Below are 18,860 nucleotides of genomic sequence, written 5' to 3' on the forward strand. Positions count from 1 at the left end.
GGACAACCTCCTCTTCCTTCTTCTTTCGGCAGAAAGACAGAGAGAGAGAAAGAGATTTTGGCAGGGATTCGTAGGGAAACGCGATGCTGGGGTTTAGGGTTCTTTTTATCACAGTTCACAGATCGTTGTTCATAGGGTGCGAACCAGTGTTGTTAAAATCGGTTTCTCAAGAAAAAAACTCTTAATGAAATCGAATCGGATTGAATCCGTACTTTTCACCACTGGATGACACATGTTATTAAAATATTTAAAATGTTAAAAATCTATTAAGAATACTAAAACAGAGTTTGAAATGATAGGTAAATCGGCCTCTTTGAATTGAATTGACTGAGAACGGATTCCATATGAATCAGGCCGAATCTGACATTGGTGCAAACGGGTAGAACTGGGCTTAGATCTTTTAGGATCCGAATATGAATCCAAATTTAAACAGTAGATTCAAATTCAACTTCAAATTCAGATACGATGAGGTAAAGTTGAATCCAAATCCAAAATACATGTTGTGATACTAGATCCCCAAACATAGAACAAAAAGAAGTTATTTATATGCAAGACATAATCTGGTCAGATTTTGCATTGGATCAATTTGAGATCCGAATGCAAAAGTAAACTGATTGAAAATATCAGAATCCCATTATGAATGTACATTTGAATCTTACTTAAAGGATCCATATATGGAGAAAACATGTCTGACTCATATCATATATTTGACCCTATCCGATCTTCAACCCTAAATTATTCTGATCTTTATTCAAACATACACCACTAAGATCTGATGTTATAGTGGAGATCTGATTCATGTCTATACTTAGGTAAGAACTACAACTGGTTTGCATCCATAGACATGGCCAAACCCATCATGTTGGATATTGGTTTTGGATCAAGTGTTGCTATAGGGTCTTATTATAAAACATGATTATATAGTTTTATGAGTTTCATGTAACCAAAAATTGGTTATGTAGGGGGGATTACTGGAATTTATGGGGGCACTATCTCTAATTAGTGGTGAATTAAATTTAATCTTATGGAACACCTATAAATGAAGATCATGGTTATGGCGGCTCATATGATAGAGCATTTTGTGCTCAGTAAGAGGATTGTGGAGAGCCCCACGGTTAGAGATTGACTTAAATAGCTCAATTGAGAGAACATGTGTCACTACAAGAAAAGAGGTTATTAGCGACAGAATTATTTCGTCGCTAGTTAGCGACGGTTTACCGAGCGAAACACATCCGTCGCTATAATCGCTGAAATTTACGAAAATAGTGATGAACTATATCCCGTCGCAAAATCCGTCGCTAATTAGCGGTGGATTTTGCGACGGAATATTTGGTCGTAACGGACGCAGCGTTTGGCGATGATGTTTGTGACAGACAATTTACCGTCGCGACATAGCGACGGAATATATTTCGTCGCCATTTACTTGTTTTTGATTTACGGTGGCTTAGCGACGGAATTACTCTGTCGCTAAGTGTCGCATAACCCTATCCCGGGCCTCTTTTCCTTTTCTTCTTTTGCTGCTGTCGCTCCCGCCAGTCGTTCGTCGTTCCTGGTTCGCCGTCCCCCGCCAGACGTCGTTTGCCGATCGTCGTTTGTCGATCGCCGCCGTTCGAAGACAGGTTCGCCAGTCGTCCCCGCCGTTCGTCGTTTCTGGCAGGGGGTTTAACACCCTGCCTTTCCGGCAGGGGGGGTTGACCCCCTGCGTTTCCGGCAGGGGGGGTCGACCCCCAGCCGGAAAGGCAGGGGGTTTAACCCCTACATTTCCAGCAGGGGTTAAACCCCCTGCCTTTCCGGCAGGGGGTCAACCCCTGCTTCCGTTCGGGGTGCTGCAATGGCTAGATCAAGCAGGAAAAGCATAACTATGTGCATAAGTGTGTGTTGTGGCTTGTAAGACAAGTGAAACGATATACACTATGCACTCGAAGCTGCACTCAGAGAGTGCAGGCTAACAAGGGACAAACCCATGCACATGCTAATGCAAAGGCAAACTGAGGGTCAAGGTGGTGAACAGGTTGTGCTTTTCCTACTTGATCTAGCGATTATCTTGCTTATTGTAGCTTTTGTTCTTTTTTGTCCCTTGCACCCCTACTAGTCTGTTATGAGACTGACCCATTTTCTGGGCAGGTGGTGAACAGGTTGATACAGCTTGCGATGGCACGATGATACGATGCATTCAAGGCAATGCCCTTTCCTGACGTTGCGCTCCTGGGGACTCTTTTGATAGTTGTGGTATAAGGTTTCTTTGAAAGCATCTCTTTTTATTAGAACTCTGGATTTCTAAAACTGTATTACCAAAAATGTGGTTCTTCTTTTCATTTCAATAAAATATATATTTGAATTGCAAATCGGTTTGTAAGGGGAAATCTGCTTTTGGTTGTAATGCGCCCAAGGTCTAGGGACTTGTTTTTTGAACTTGATCTTCCGCTGAACTTCTGTTTTAAACTCTGATAAATGATTAATTTCAAAGCTTTCAACCTTTTTCATAAAAGGTTTCAAGTCCACGATTTTGGGGCATTACACCCCATGCCGGAAACACAGGGGTTTAACCCCTGCCTTTCCGGCATGGGGGGTTGACCCCCTGCCGGAAACGCAAGGGGTTAACCCCCTGCCTGTTCCGGCATGGGGTTAACCCCCTGCCGGGGTCGACCCCCTGCCGGAAACGCAAGGGGTTAACCCTCTGCCTGTTCCGGCATGGGGTTAACCCCCTGCCGGAAACGCAGGGGTTAAACCCCCTGCGTTTGCCATAAAGGCAGGGGGTCGACCCCTGCCGGAAAGGCAGGGGGTTAAACCCCTGCGTTTCCGGCACGGCAGGGGGTTAAACCCCCTGCCTTTCCGGCTGGGGGTCGACCCCCCCTGCCGAAAAGGCAGGGGGTTAAACCCACTGCCGGAAACGATGAACGGCGGGGACGGCTGGCGAACCTGTCTTCGGGCGGCGGCGATCGACAAACGACGATCGACAAATGACGTCTGGCGGGGGACGACGAGCCAGGAACAACGAACGGCTGGCGGGAGCGACAGCAGCAAAAGAAGAAAAGGAAAAGAGGGCTGGGATAGGGTTATGCGACACTTAGCGATGGATTAGCGACGGAGAAATTCCGTCGCTAAGCCGCCGTAAATCAAAAACAAGTAAATGGCGATGGAATATATTCCGTCGCCAAGTCCGTCGCTACGTCGCGACGGTAAATTGTCTGTCGCAAACACCGTCGCCAAACGCTGCGTCCGTTACGACCAAGTATTCCGTCGCAAAATCCACCGCTAATTAGCGACGGATTTTGCGACGGGATATAGTTCATCACTATTTTCGTAAATTTCAGCGATTATAGCAACGAATGTGTTTCGCTCGGTAAACCGTCGCTAACTAGCGACAAAATAATTCTGTCGCTACTTTCCGTCGCTAATAACATATTTTCTTGTAGTGACACATGTTCTCTCAATTGAGCTATTTAAGTCAATCTCTAATCGTGGGGCTCTCCACAATCCTCTTACTGAGCACAAAATGCTCTATCATATGAGCTGCCATAACCATGATCTTCATTTATAGGTGTTCCATAAGATTAAATTTAATTCACCACTAATTAGAGATAGTGCCCCCATAAATTCCAGTAATCCCCCCTACATAAGCAATTTTTGGTTAAATGAAACTCATAAAACTATATAATCATGTTTAATAATAAGACCTTTGTGAACACCCCAAATTTTCCAAAAATCCAAAAATTCCTTCTTTGCCCCTGGGTCCATCTTTAAAATAATCAGGTCAAATTTTTGATAAAATTTCTATTCATTTCTCAGATTTGTTGGAAACCAGACCCAATCTTTCATTTCTAACCCATTTTCTGAAGAATTTTCAAAAGAACAACGTTAAAATTCTCAGAAAACCCCTCTTTTGTAAATATTTAAAAAAAAAATTCCAAAAATAGTCTTTAATCTCTCATTTTCCCTAGTTTTAAAGTCTTTTTGTCAAAAATACAAAAATCAGAAAAACACAAAGAAAATACAAAAAAACATATATAATAATAAGCTTTTAGAACCACCTTTTGAAAATCATCTTTTATTTAAGTCTATCTTTTTTTTTGAAAAAAAATCTTATAAAAAGAACCTCGTTTTGGAAATTTTATAAAGTAGAAAGACATGCTTGAAAATAAAAACCCTAATTCGGTTTTTTTCTTTTGATAGGGTTGCTCTCTCTCAGCCTTCACAAAACCTCTCTGGAAAAACCCTCTTCCAAACCCTTTTCTTTCTCTTTTCCCCTCTCGGCTTCCCTTCACGAGCCATCCACTGAAACCCTCTTCCCCATCGCACCCCTCCGAACCACCCATCGCGGAACCACCCGCCTTCTCCTACCTCTCTTGTCGATCTCTAACCGACCACCCTCTCGAATCTTCCCCTTTTCCCCTTTAAAAAAGATCACGCGGGTCTCACCTCAACCCATCCGCGCTTCACCCCTCCATGTTAAATCCTCGACGTTTCTCCCTTGAAGTTTTCCCCGCTCCTTTCCTTCCTCCTCTTTCCCCTGTTTCCTCTTTTTCCCTGTGTTTTTTCCTTTGATCGACTGAAAATCCATCGTCTAGCAAGCATTGATCAAAAGACATCACCTCCTCTTCTTCGATTACATGATTTCTGTGAAACGACGGCTAAAAAACAATCATTTAATCTCATAACCCATTACAGGTAAGTAACCATTTTTCTCTCTTTTCCACCTTTTTTTTTTTTTTAAAACATCGTTTCCCCTTTATTTTCAGTGTTCCTTCGTCTTGATTTCCGTTGTTCTTCTTCATTTATTTTTTTCCATTTTCTTATAAGAGCACTAATGACAGGATCGTCCTGCATACAACAGGGTCGAATCCTCCATTTGCTACAATCAATGGAATGTTTATTCCAATAAATTCTTTCTGTGTTTATCAAGTTTCCTCAGTTTTTCGATGAAATATATGTTCCAAACTTGATTTTCCTGCTTTATTCTCACGACTTTCTGTTTGCATTTTCTGTTCTTTTTTTTTCTCATTTTATTTCTTCCTTTTTTTTATTATTCCCCTCTTTAATTTCTGTAACATGGCGTGGGTGTATGGGTTCGTTGTGATCACTTCCATTCATGGTTGCATTTTTTATTTTATTTTATTTTAGTTGAGTAGTTTAGCCGATGTCTTCATTATGGGTGTATTTGGCATCCTGTCCATTCTTTCTTTTTAAACATCATTAGTTCACCTTTTTTTTTTTACCTCTTCTGTGCTTATTATGTAGTTCAATATAGCATGATATCATTTTTGCTAGATTTCCCTTTCGTTTGGATATCTTTGGACACATCGTGTATATATATCGGATACATCCGATCATCATAAGTTACGTTATAGGCATCTTTGTTGATATCCGATCATCATAAGTTTTTGTTTGGATAGCATTCATTGTTCCCCTGCATCTCTTCTTTAGGTGGTATGTTTTATTTCTTTTTTGTTATCTCCTGTTGCTATTCGTTTGTTCCAATATTAAGTCAAAGTCAAGATGCTGTTACTGCTTGGAAAGAAACGAAGAGAAGAATATGGTGATGATAATAATGATCCTGCTAGTTGACAGTTATGATATTAGTAACTCACCAAGAATCCTATACTAAAATCCATTGATCCACTGCTATCAAGGCCAGTCAGTTGTCATTAGGGAAGGCACTTTGCAGAAGGTATCGTGCGTAGCTGATGAGCTTCCAACTTCCTCTGCCTACCAGCTCGCCACATGTTTGGGAATAGGTAATTAACTTGCAATGTCACATACAACATATTTTCAGCATAATCTACTACTTCTTAAGAGACTGAGTGATACCTATGATCTCTTCTGGTTCCTTTCTAAGCTTGGTTTGTGATCTGGGGCTTACATTTTCTGTTGATGGCTTGAATATTTTACATTATTTTATAATAGATGGTTCACAAAATGGGTTTCTGAGAAAACCAAGATTGATGAAGGCATTGTTTTAGGAAGTGATATTCTTCTGTCTATTGAGTGCTCTGCTTTTCACTTGTCGATTGATATTCATGGTTTGGTTGTGCTGGATGAATGTCTAAACTATGGCTGCTGGGTGATCCGTGCTTGAAGCTGTTGAAGTTACTCTCTACCTAAGTGTCGGTAAATCAATTTGAGATGGACTCAAAGTTGGTTCAACATTGGTTAATAACTATGGATGGAGATTTAGAACGGATCATCTAAACCATCAGATGTGGGCAAGATATCTGAATTTTTCAAACTACTGGGTTTGGTCACTATGAGTTCGTTCTCTTGAATAAGAGTGATCCCAAAATGTACAGCGTCAGTCTGGAGCATATTCAATTTCGACCTTGAGAATTGGATTCCTACATTCTCGCGAGTATTTTCCATCTCAAGCAAACATTGGCCATCTGCTCTTCTGTAACAGTGTCTTGGTTTCGTTCCTTTAAACTCAGAAAATGTCTTATTTATTTCTTTTATGAACTGCAAAAAGTTGATATATACTTTATCAATAATCATCCTCCTGTCATTTAGCCCACATCATGTATTTGATTGTTAGAATACTTTCCTGCAATTTATATTGTTCATCATCTGTACATAAGCACACCCACGTTGCATCTGTATCCATTCACTTGCCCAACATTTGATGCTTTTCATGAATTGTATGTATCAGGATTTGTGAATTTGATTACCGCGCCCATCACATATCATACTGTCAACGGCTCGCTGCCTATGCATAAACACCACCTTCCCTCCCTTCACACCGCAGTGAAGCAGAGCTTGGACATAATTCAGATGGTCGAGACCAGCAAGCTTCATCATTGACCAGAACAAAGCCCACTTGATTCATAGCAAGTGGCTCCAACACTGCTTGCATCTGAAAGTTTAGTTGATTTCACAACCCCTGCAACCAGTCATTTGAGATTAAGTAGAGACCAGCTCGTCAGGTAGGTTCTTTAGCTGTTGTTGAGCATCGCTGACTAAGTTTCATTAACTAGGCTTGTTGTTATTTCTGAGTTTAACAGGATTTTCTTTTTACTGATTATTAAATTGATTTCCATTATGATTTCTATTGAGTTTCAATGTAACTTTTACTGATTAGTTAGTTAGATATTGTTAGCTGTTAATTAAGTAAACTGTTAACCATTAATTAAGTAAGTTGTTAGCTAGATAGTTAAGTAATTAGCTGGTTGTTAGCTATTTCGTAGTTGAAGTACTTAGTTATTTCATAATGAAATTTAATTAGTTCTTTTGTTATCAGTTGATCCCATTGTTTAGATGATAAATTTACTTAGTAATTAGAGTACTCGGTGGACTTACAATGATTAAACCATCTATGTGATGCCCCCAAGGCATATTGGTCCCTGTACATATTTCATTACAGTTTCTGCTGCAAATACACATTTTAACCAACACTAGTCATTCCCATTTCTGCTAGTTTGGTACAACATTACGTTATCATCCTCTGCCATTAACTTCCCTATCATCCCCTGTTGTAGCCACATATCCCCCATCACCACTGCATACATACTAGTCGCTTCACAACCAGTTATCATTGGACATGGTTACATATGAGTTCTATCATGTCATCTCCAAGCCTGGAGGTGGAATTTGGTTACTATAGAAGAACATCAAGTGGGTTAGCATTGGTTATCAAATGCTAGTGCAGAATATGACAATCAGTATATAGTTAGTAAGTGTTAGCATTAATGAAGTTGTTCCAGCAGGATGTGTTAGCGTCGTGTGAGGTAGTCGGCTTGTGTAAAATACTTATATATCGATGGTATGGTGTGACAGTTCTTTTTTTTTGTAAATACGAGTAGCAATCAAATTGTATCTTCAGTATGAATAGGATGTAATGTATCCAGTGTATTTGAAAGCTGGACATTAAACATTGTCGGATAGGTATATTGGCAGTGTGTTAGATTATGGGTATGTATTATAATGTAGGTGTTAGCCTTTGTCAGTGTATCTTGTGTTAACACAGAATGCTGGTTTTGGTAGTATCAAGGCAACATGGCATGATGTCTGCAACAGTGGGTTAGGGTTAAGGCAATCGATGAAAGTTACGATTAGCAGCAAATATACACTAGCAGTCAGTATATATCAGTATATCATTAACAAAGTTAGGGCATGATTAGCAATGGCGGTGTTAGGTAGGGTGTCATAATTATTGTTTTACAATTAATTGTTTCTTACATTTGAATTTTTTACCATGTCTTTGTTTATTATGAAGTAGTGATTCTAAAATGCCTCTTGCTCTCATTAATCGCTGCCCTTCATGGTGATAGTTTTTTGTTTTTTAAACGCTTTCTTAATTTCTTTTTCATCAAGTACATAATAGCAGTTTCAACATTTTTGTTCTAGCGTATGTTTTATTTATCAAATATGCTCCAGCACAGCCACTGTATTGAATTTTTAAATCTCCAGCAACACCTTGGTATCCCGTTGCATATTCATCATGAACCTTGCATAAGTGTTTCCAATGTGGCACACCTGCTGTGATGCCTACTTCAACTACCACACCCATCATTTCTGTGAGCTATCACAGTCTCTACAGCAAATGATGCATCCCCTATACTACGCCTTCATCATCTCACTGTACATATACACTCAGCCCCATTCAAATCCCCATGGTAATTCCCTTTATCATATTGGTACCTCACAACATGTAGGGCCTCCACAGCAGTTTGCAGAATTTTCTGCAAAAGGCACTATGCAGTTCCAATCCTGCCACCAGCCATGCATTGTTCCCCTTTCCACTTCGTCCTTCCCTCCATACCACCTGCCATGGGTGTCTCGACTACACCCTGATGTTACTACCAACAACCCATATTTCATTGCATATATAGTTGTTGATCCCATCCTCAATTTACAACAGTGATTCACATTTCTTTTCAACTTCTGTCTTCATTTCATTGCATATATATTTTCTTTGATTCATCCCATCTCATCTTGCTGTAGTTGTGCAATCCAACCCCTTTTGTTACCTACATATTGTCAATCGGTTGGCAGTTTCTATGTGATTTCACAGTATTTAGTACAACACTAACAATGTCCCTCTGTATGATTGTCTCTAAGTTAGTGATCATTGTAAACCTGTAAAGGCGGTAATTTCCAGCAGGTTGCTATGAATAGTTTTAGCAGTTTGTTACATTTTTTTTCTTTCTCTTTTCTTAGGGTATTGCATGTATATTTCAAATCTCTTTATTAGCCTAGAACCCTATATATATGCATTTTTCTTATCAAATATGATCTTCATTAGTACATAATATATGTAAAAGCCTCATATCAGTATGATACTTGGTGAACTTCCTTCTAGTTACATCTCTTATCCTGTGCTAACCTGACCCTTGCAGGAGATATGTAAAATCTGTTGAAATCCCTCTTTAAATAAAATTTCATTATCCCAATTTTAAAGTTGTGATAGCTAGATGCTGATGAGAAACATTTACATTTCTTGGTTTAGATAGAATGAATGAACATTGTAAACATCATGAATTATTTGTTCTTCATGCATTTTTCCTTTATTTCTCAAAATCTCACAATGGCACGTGCACTATTTCGTAAGAGGTAAATTAATCCTAAGTTGATGATCCATATCAATGGCCATAGTCAGGGTGTGGACAAAATTTAGTATTTTTATCTTTTACGAAATAACACTGGATCCACATTGAATCCGTTTTCAAAATTCATCATATTTACTCAAATATTTTCTTCTTTTATCAGAATTTAACTTAAAATTAATTCAAAATATATACCAATGGCCATAGTCAGGGTATATTGAGAATTAATTTCATTTTAAATTCTATAAAAGCACCAAATGTGTTTTATTCTTCACCTGAATTTAAATACAGATTATTATATAATACATTCAATGACCATAGTCAAGAATGTATTATATCTTCAATCTTGTTTTAATTCATTTAAAGAATGGAATAGCTTTTCAAAATCCAATTTCAAAAATTTAAATTCATTCATCATTTAGGATAGAATTGCATCATATTTTCAAAATTCTTTTTTTTTCAAAAACTCCAAGTGATGTAAATACCTTCCTCAATCTATCTTCAATTCTTATCATTTTTAAAATTCAATTTCATTTTTCAAATCTCAAAGTTCAATTTAACTTTGAGATTTCAAATTCATTTTATATTCAAATTAAAATCAGATTTCGAAGTTCAATTTGACTTTGAAATTCCAAATTAATTTATATTCAAATACTCCAATCAAAATCAAAGTTCAATTTAACTTTGAGATTCTTGATTCATCTTCTGAATTTAAACTCCAAATCCATCTTAGGATCCAGAATCCAATTCCACCTTGGATCTCAGACTTCAAATTCAATTCCTCCGTAGGATCCAGAATCCAATTTCTCCTTAGGATCTCAGACTTCAGATCCAATTCCTCCTTAGGATCCAGAATCCAATTTCACCTTGGATATCAGACTTCAGATCCAAAATCCATCTTAGGGTCCAGAGTCCAATTCTACTTTTGGATCTCAGATCAAATTCCACTTTTTGGATCTCAGACTTTCGATCCAAATTCCATCTTAGTGTCCAGAGTCCGATTCTACATTGGATCTCAGACTTCAAGATTTGAATCCATTCCAAGATCCAAAATCCAATTTTCATTCCCAAGTCCAACTTCTTTTCAAATCCAATTCATCTCCAGATTTCAAATCCAAATTCATCTACAGATCATTCCTTAAATTCATCTCTATTTTTAATATCATCTGGATCCCTCAGATCTATTCTAAATTTCAAACTTCAAAATCTAAATTCAAATCCATCTCAAGTATTCATTTCCTTTCCTAAATTCAAGTTCAAATTCAAAATCCATTTTCCGACTTTGAAACTTCATTTTCAAAGCTTCAAATCATTCTTTCTCAAAATTAAAGATTTATTCTTCCAAACTCTGATTTACTTCGAAAACTTGGAACTTTTCTGATCTATCTCAAGTTCTAAAGTTAGATTCAAACATTTCTTCACTCCCTTATCAAGTTCATCTCATAAACTTGGGAAATTTTCAAAACATCTTTCAAAAGGAGCATACATTCTTGCATTGCACAAGCATGATTCTTTGTGCATTTAGAGTTAGAATAAATTCTTAGATTATATTTAGGCAAAGCAAAAGGCATAGATTTTATCCTTGGTTCGATTACCCCTGGTAAAGGAGCCAGGAACGGTCGAACCTCGTACCGACGAGCGAATCCCGTCTCTCTATTTTCCCACACATTTTCAAAAACGGAGGCGAGTAATCTTTTAAAATGTTTTTCAAAAATCAAGGTCAAGTGAGACCGCGCAAAATAGTTCCTCTTCTCACTTCTTTCTTTTTCTCTTCTCTCTTCTTTTCTCTCTTTTATTTTTCTCCCTTCAAAAAGGAGGAAAATAGAGGTTAGAAAGGAAAATAGAAGGGAGAGAGAGAATATTACGAGAGGAAAAATTTTGCGATGATCACAACCCTATAGCAACACTTGATCCAAAACCAGGATCCAACATGATGGGTTTGACCATGTCTATGGATGCAAACCAGTTGTAGTTCTTACCTAAGTATAGACATGAATCATATCTCCACCATAACATCAGATCTTAGTGGTGTATGTTTGAATAAAGATCAGAATAATTTAGGGTTGAAGATCGGATAGGGTTAAATATATGATATGAGTCAGACATGTTTTCTCCATATATGGATCCTTTAAGTAAGATTCAAATGTACATTCATAATGGGATTATGATATTTTCAATCAGTTTACTTTTGCATTCGGATCTCAAATTGATCCAATGCAAAATCTGACCAGATTATGTCTTGCATATAAATAACTTCTTTTTGTTCTATGTTTCGGGATCTAGTATCACCACATGTATTTTGGATTTGGATTCAACTTTACCTCATCGTATTTGAATTTGAATTTGAATTTGAATCTACTGTTTAAATTTGGATTCAGATTCGGATCCTAAAAGATCTAAGCCCAGTTCTACCTGTTTGCACCAATGTCAGATTCGGCCTGATTCATATGGAATCCGTTCTCAGTCAATTCAATTCAAAGAGGCCGATTTACCTATCATTTCAAACTCTGTTTTAGTATTCTTAATAGATTTTTAACATTTTAAATATTTTAATAACACGTGTCATCCAGTGGTGAAAAGTACGGATTCAATCCGATTCGATTTCATTAAGAGTTTTTTTCTTGAGAAACCGATTTTAACAACACTGGTTCGCACCCTATGAACAACGCTCTATGAACTGTGATAAAAAGAACCCTAAACCCCAGCATCGCGTTTCCCTACAAATCCCCGCCAAAATCTCTTTCTCTCTCTGTCTTTCTGCCGAAAGAAGAAGGAAGAGGAGGCTGTCCCCCCACCCAGGTACTCTCTCTCTTCTTCTTCTGTTCTCCATCTTCTTCTTCTCTTCGTTCTTCTTCTTCTCCTTCCGCTTCTTCTTTGAGTTTTACTTAATTATTTGGTTTTAAACTTTAGTTCTATATTCCTTGATTAATCGAATCTCGTAGTAATTATGTTTATGTATAAAAATTTGTTGCGTATTGTGTTTTTATAAATTAAGCTTTCAAGAGAAGACGTCCTGTCCTAATTTTCATAAAAACCATGTATGCATGCCTCATGCCCATATTGTATCCACGTTCGTGGACATAACCTTAAATAGATAGTTTATTTGTTAGATACTTACAAAGATCAAGGTGCTGCATTAATGTTGTTTTTACATATTATTCTCATATCTTTCGGTATTTATTTGAGTTTTTTTATTTCTCATTGTTATTTCTTTTATTTATTTGTGTTTTTAGATATATATTTTTTTTTAAGTTTTTAAAAATGTGTTTTTAAGGCTTGTGCTTTACTCCTCTCTTCATATTTTAGTGGAACCCTTCTCTACGCCCCATCGCTTTTCATAACATGGTTTACATCATTGTTTCGGTGAAGATGGTGTCAATTGATCGATGTTTATATGGTTATTCTGTGGGAAAAGTAATTTTGTTGTGATCATCTTATATAGTGATTCTATGTCTGAATCATTGTTGGTATGGTTATTTGGGAGAGTGCTTATTCTCTTAGTCATTGTTTTAGGATCACTAGTCGAATGGAACGTGTTTAGCCTAGAACTACACTAATTTGAAGTTTTTGATGGATAGCGTAAAAGGTGCGCTTTTGCCTTGAGGCGCGTTAATGAAGCTCAAGTGCCTGTGAGGCAATAGGCTCTCGATTTTTGAAAGAAGAGAGAGGCCCGATTGTTTAGGGCTCTCTCGCCTCTGCCGAAAGGAAGAAGAAGAACCCTCTCGTGTTCTTTCAAGAAGAAGAGGAAGAAGGCCCTCTCTCTCTCTCTCTGTCGAAAGGAAGGAGGAGGAAGCCGGAGGTCTCTCTCGCCTCTGTCGAAAGGAAGAAGAAGAAGGAGGGTCCATTCGGTACGTACCCCTCTCTCTCCTTCGTCTCTTCTTCTTCTTCTTCTTCTTCTTCTTCTTCTTCTTCTTCTTCTTCTTCTTTTCTTCTCCTCCTCCTCCTTCTTATTCTTCCTATGCTGATCTTCTTCTCCTTCCTTCTGCAGATCTTCTTCTCCTCAGGTTAAAAAAACAAGGGAGGCCCGATTGTTTAGGTCTCTCTCTTTTCTTCTTCCGTTCTTCTCCTTCTTCCTCTGCCCAACTTCTTCTTCTTCTGTTTTTTTTTTCCTTCTTATTGTTCTTCTGATATTCTTTTTCTTCTTCCCTCCTACTTCCTTTTCTTCTTCTCCCCCTTCTTTCCTCCTCGTTTTTCTTCTTCCCTTCCTCTGTTCTTCTTGAACAATCGGGCCTGTTAATCAGAAAATTACTTTGTTCTTGTTAATTAATTAATTATTGATTTAGTAATTCATTGATTTGTTGCTTATTTATTAGCTGCATGCTATTTGTATTATATAATTGTGTTTGCTAAGTATAACTATGTGTGGTGTATAGCATTATGTTGTCCTTTATACAAATATGTAGAGTGGTTCTTGCTAGTTATTGTGATTTTTGGTCTTGTTCCTTGGTTAAATAATCACATCTTCTTTGTTGGATCAGTTAAATTATTGCATTGTAGTCATTTCTTTGAATTAGTTTTATAATTTAGTTTAGATTGTCCACTTAATATCTAATTATATATTAATAGTACATAAATGATGCTTTATTTTGTTTTTTTATTTGGTCAAATTTTTAATATTTTTTGTGAATCTTACGCCTCGCTTCATGAGTGGGTCTTACGCCTCAACACTATTCACAACATTGATAAAATCATAAGGCTGAAGGTAAATTTGGACTCTTGATTATGCATTAAGATTCGAAATCAGTCAGATTTAATAAATGGGACAACCTAACTATGAAAAATTTAAAATCAATGATATATATATATATATATATATATATATATATATAGAGAGAGAGAGAGAGAGAGAGAGATGGAAACCTACTAAATGGACACAGTGCTAAATGAAACATGCTCTTAGATTTTTGGTGCTTTTCGAAATTTTGACTGTATAGATGTGATTTATATGCTTGTTTTTATAGGAATCACTTCTTAGAGCATTTGACTCCGATGCATGAATAGGTTTTTATAAGGTTTCAAAAATCAATAGCCTACAATTTTTCATAAATTTTCGAGCCTCCAAATACCATTTTTTTCCATCCAAAATGCTTGATCCAAATTAGGATTTCTAGTAAATCAATCATGTTGAACACATCTATGGGGTTGGAATTTTGAAAAAAAACAATGGAAATCCAATTGCATGTTTCATTTAGCATTGTGCCCATTTAGCATGTTCCCATCTCTCTCTCTCTCTCTCTCTCTCTCTCTATATATATATATATATATATATATATATATATATATATATATATATATATATGAAATGCATCCAAACACTATTTTTCCAGAATATTTAAAAAATTGAAAAGCAGAAAATCCAGAAAAGTGAATTTATGAATTTTGCATCCAAACATGCCCTTAAGGTCACCAGTTTGTTTGTGCAATTGAAAGCAAAATAGATCCAATTGGATCTTTTTTTTGAATTCATTGTAGGGATGTATGCAAAAAAAGAGAATAGTGCTGCTCTTAAATAATGCCTAAGAATGTCTGCATCTCATATTTTGTAGATTATGTGTTCCATTTATAATGAAAATTTTGCCTGAAAATTTCTTGATTCCTTGGATTTAGATTTCAATTCCACATGTCGAACACTGATAGAGTAGTTATGGGAAGGTTGTTTCTAATGTAGGTAAAGTTGCAACCAAGAAAAATTGAAAAAGAATATCTTATCTGGTTGTGAATTCAAGGAGATAGATCTTGTCTTTTATTGAATGAATCTTCATTTTCTTTATGCATTACAAGCGTTTTGTCATGGAATCTCAAGCATTTCGTGTTTGAGTTCTCAGGTGCACTAGGGACCCTTTGCAGTTTTGACCTGTATGCTTTGTTTCTTGCTTCACTTGTTAAATATATTACATCATTTTTTCTGAAAGTTAATATTTGCTTCTTGCTATTCACTCAATAAAAATATTGCATCAGTAGTTTTTCTAAGAATCAATAGTTGCTTCAGTTTTTTTTTCTTTTTTAATTTGTTCATTTCTGTAAGTGCATGGATGTGTTATTACAATGCATTAGATTTGGTTCTTCATTTGATTTAGCTCTGGTTTTGAGTCTTCTTGACGTTATGATGTATTGTTCTCATTTGTTTTGCCAGGAAATGGGTAAACTTGGGAAGAAAGCACGGAAATTTGCTCGTAAGAATCTTCAATCTGTGCTCAAGAAAAAGCGGAAACAGAATGCTTTCAGGAATTCTTTCAGGACAAGAAGGGCTTTTAGTAAGGCTCATAAATCCAAAATCCCCCCTTCATGTCTTCTTTAAGCTATTCAAGGTTGAATGAATTTGCTCTTTTGGTTTTTATTCAGGATACTTTCTCTCATCTCTCATCATGGATGTTAAAACTACTGATATACAAGATAACCATGACTAGCTTTGGTGAATCACACACTCAATTTAATTTTGCCTTCCAAATAAGAGAACTAAGTCACCCATTTGATTATTCAATATCTAGTACTTTTCTCACTGCATGTATTCCATGATCAACCGGAAAAATCTTATGAGGTTTTTGAATCAGTAAATACCTTTTCTAATGAAAGAAAATTTGATTAGGATCTTTAATATGGTTGAATAGGTTTAACACAAGAAATTTTCTATTGCAAAGCTCTGAGCTAGTTGGGATATGGTGGGTCAAGCTGCTTACAAGTAGCTCAGGTCTGGCAGTTAAAAGCTTCATTAAATTTTGGACGGCAAACTGAAAGTAACAAATGTTACCAGTTTGAATATTTGCCAACAATTTCAGATAAAATAGTGGAACATTTCCCTCTTCCATCTTGGAGCAAAGAAACTTCAGATCCTTGAGCTTTGCTGGGAGCGTGTAAAAACATAGGTGTTTATCCTTGGACCAATAGGATAAAGCCTATGTCACAGGGATTCGGCTAGCAGGGTGCCGCACTCGCGTCGACGCGACTCGACGCGGGTGCGATCAACCCGACCCTGGGTGTGTTGACCGCACCCAGGGTCATTTGTGTCCAAATTTTTTATTAAATAAAAAAATGTGTCCAATTTTTTTATTAAAAAAAAATTGGCCGGGGGGAGCCCCCGCCCCCCCTTTCTGCAAGGGCAAAAACTCTAAATCAAGCTCCACAACTCATCCGCTCGACCCCTCCCCTGCACAAAGAGAGTGTAGGGAGGGGGCTCGACCCCTTCCCTGCACAAATTATATATATATATATTGCCGCACCCCCGCACCCAAGTTTTTTGAAAGTGCCACACCCGCACCCGCACCCATGTGACATAGGATAAAGCCAACATAAAAAAACTTGGTACCAGGAAACTCTTGGTGAGGAAAAATGTCATGATAAATTAAATTTTTTATTTTTTGGAAAAACTCTAGGAAATATTAGCATGTGTAAAAAGTTAGAAATATGGGCAATATATATAAAAAAATTAAAAATGATTTATTATGTTGATATCATGATAAGACCATTATTGGAAATATTGCAACTTTTTATAGTATAGCAGATTTTGTAAACGCTGCCATGTTTACAAAATAATGCCAATATTTGTAACTATGATAAAAGTTAAAACCAATTAAGACTATAAAAATATATAAAAACATAAAGACATAATTTTTTTAAAAAATGCCTTTATTGGATTAATTGATTTTTTTGTGGACCAAGCCCTATGGATATGATCCATATGGTTTGTTCAGTCAAAAGCAAGTTTTAGATCGTCCGATCAATTATATAGGTAGATCTTTTAAGGTTTCAAATTTTATGGTTCACAATGTATTGAAATTTCAAAATTGAAAAATTCATGCTTGTATGTCCAAACCAGAGTTATCAGAAGTGCCATAGGGCATGGGGAAGCGTGTTTTGTAAGCGTGAAACATGGCACTTCTGAAACGTGCTGGGAAGTGCCAAAAAAATTTAGGGAGTGGGAAGCGCGCTTCCCAATTTAGGGGAAGCTCGTTTTCCCTTATTTTTTCATTTTTTTGTGTTTTTATTTTTCTTTTTTTTGCTTCCCCCTCACTTCCTAGGTCGCTTTCGGTTTGCTTCCTAGTTTTCTTCCAAGACGATTCCTGATTCGCTTCTAAGTCGTCCTGCTTTTCCCGCTTCCTAAAATTTTGAAAATGCCTCGCTTCTCGCTTTTGCTTCTCGAATCGCTTCCTCGACTAGCAACTCTGGTCCAAACCACTCATGATATTTTCAAAATAATTGCTGATATTTGTTACTATGCATAAAACCAGTGTTTAATTTTGCATTGTAAATTTGAATGCTTTGAAGTTTGCGATTTTCAAGTGGGAGCAATCTAAAGGCCGTTTGGATATTAAACCATCTAAAGAATGGTTATGTTTTTTGGCCGATTGATCAATGCGGGCAATGATAACAGTGTATGACATGAACAAGTATAGTCTGCCTCAAAGTGACTCCATTGTCTTTGCTCTTTAGGTATTCTGGACAAAATCCCTTTCTGGATGATATCACACCTCATTGATATCCTTTTAGCCCACGGGTTATGGTTGCTTGAAGTTGAAGATTAGCAGCAACTTGATTAAGGTTTATGTGTCTTTTTCATGCCCCCCCTGATGTAATCTTTCTACCTCCTTTTCAGTCTTCATGACTGGCTCAGGCCCTCAATGGGAAGCCAAGCAGAGAGTGCCTTGAGGATTGATACCATACATTGAATGAGCTTACATATAACGTCTTTAGTAGTTCATTAGATGTTTAAACATTTATATTATTATTTTAGTAGCTACAAATATTTTTTCCAGAAAATAAATAATAATTCCGCAAGTGTCATGTTGCATGAGGCCAACAATATTTTTGCTAATCTAACTGCCTGCGCTATTGCCTTCTTTTTGTAGTGTTCATAGGCAGTTGCTTCATAAGACATCATTTATTAGGAACTTATCTCTACATCTAAGTTGCCCTGCTTGGTTTGTGTTTGCGCTTTTGTTCACTGAGTGGATTGTGTAACAAAATGTTTCCAAGTTTGTATAGTTTTTAACTAGACTTTTTGTTTATTTGCAAGCATTAATTAGGCCACCACATTTAAGCTCTATGGTTGGTTCTGTTATTGCAGGAGATAAAGGTGTTGTATATGTGAACCATCCAATCTCCTCAGATGCACAACCTGTAGAAGAGTAAGAAAATGCCACTATTTATTTTCTTTGCTATCACTTGCTTTAGATTATTTTTCTGACATCAACTTGCTTTAAATTGTTAGACATGCCAATATTGAATGTTAATTCCCATCAAAATTTACATCCCTTGTAAGATTGTTTTTCTGTGTTTTTCTTGTTTGGTTCCGCCTTTGCAGTTACTTTCTTTATATTAGGATAAAACTGT

At 36.9% G+C, this 18,860-nt stretch overlaps 1 protein-coding gene across 1 annotated transcript in view; it reads left to right on the forward strand.

Annotated features, from left to right (window-relative positions):
• Positions 1-18,860, forward strand: part of LOC149818459 (uncharacterized) — a 395,444-nt gene that overhangs the window by 311,467 nt on the left and 65,117 nt on the right. The gene's annotated exons all lie outside the window — the stretch shown is intronic.

This window comes from Nuphar pumila, chromosome 13, assembly GCF_984573655.1.
Source record: "Nuphar pumila chromosome 13, dmNupPumi1.hap1.1, whole genome shotgun sequence".
Lineage (NCBI taxonomy): Eukaryota > Viridiplantae > Streptophyta > Magnoliopsida > Nymphaeales > Nymphaeaceae > Nuphar > Nuphar pumila.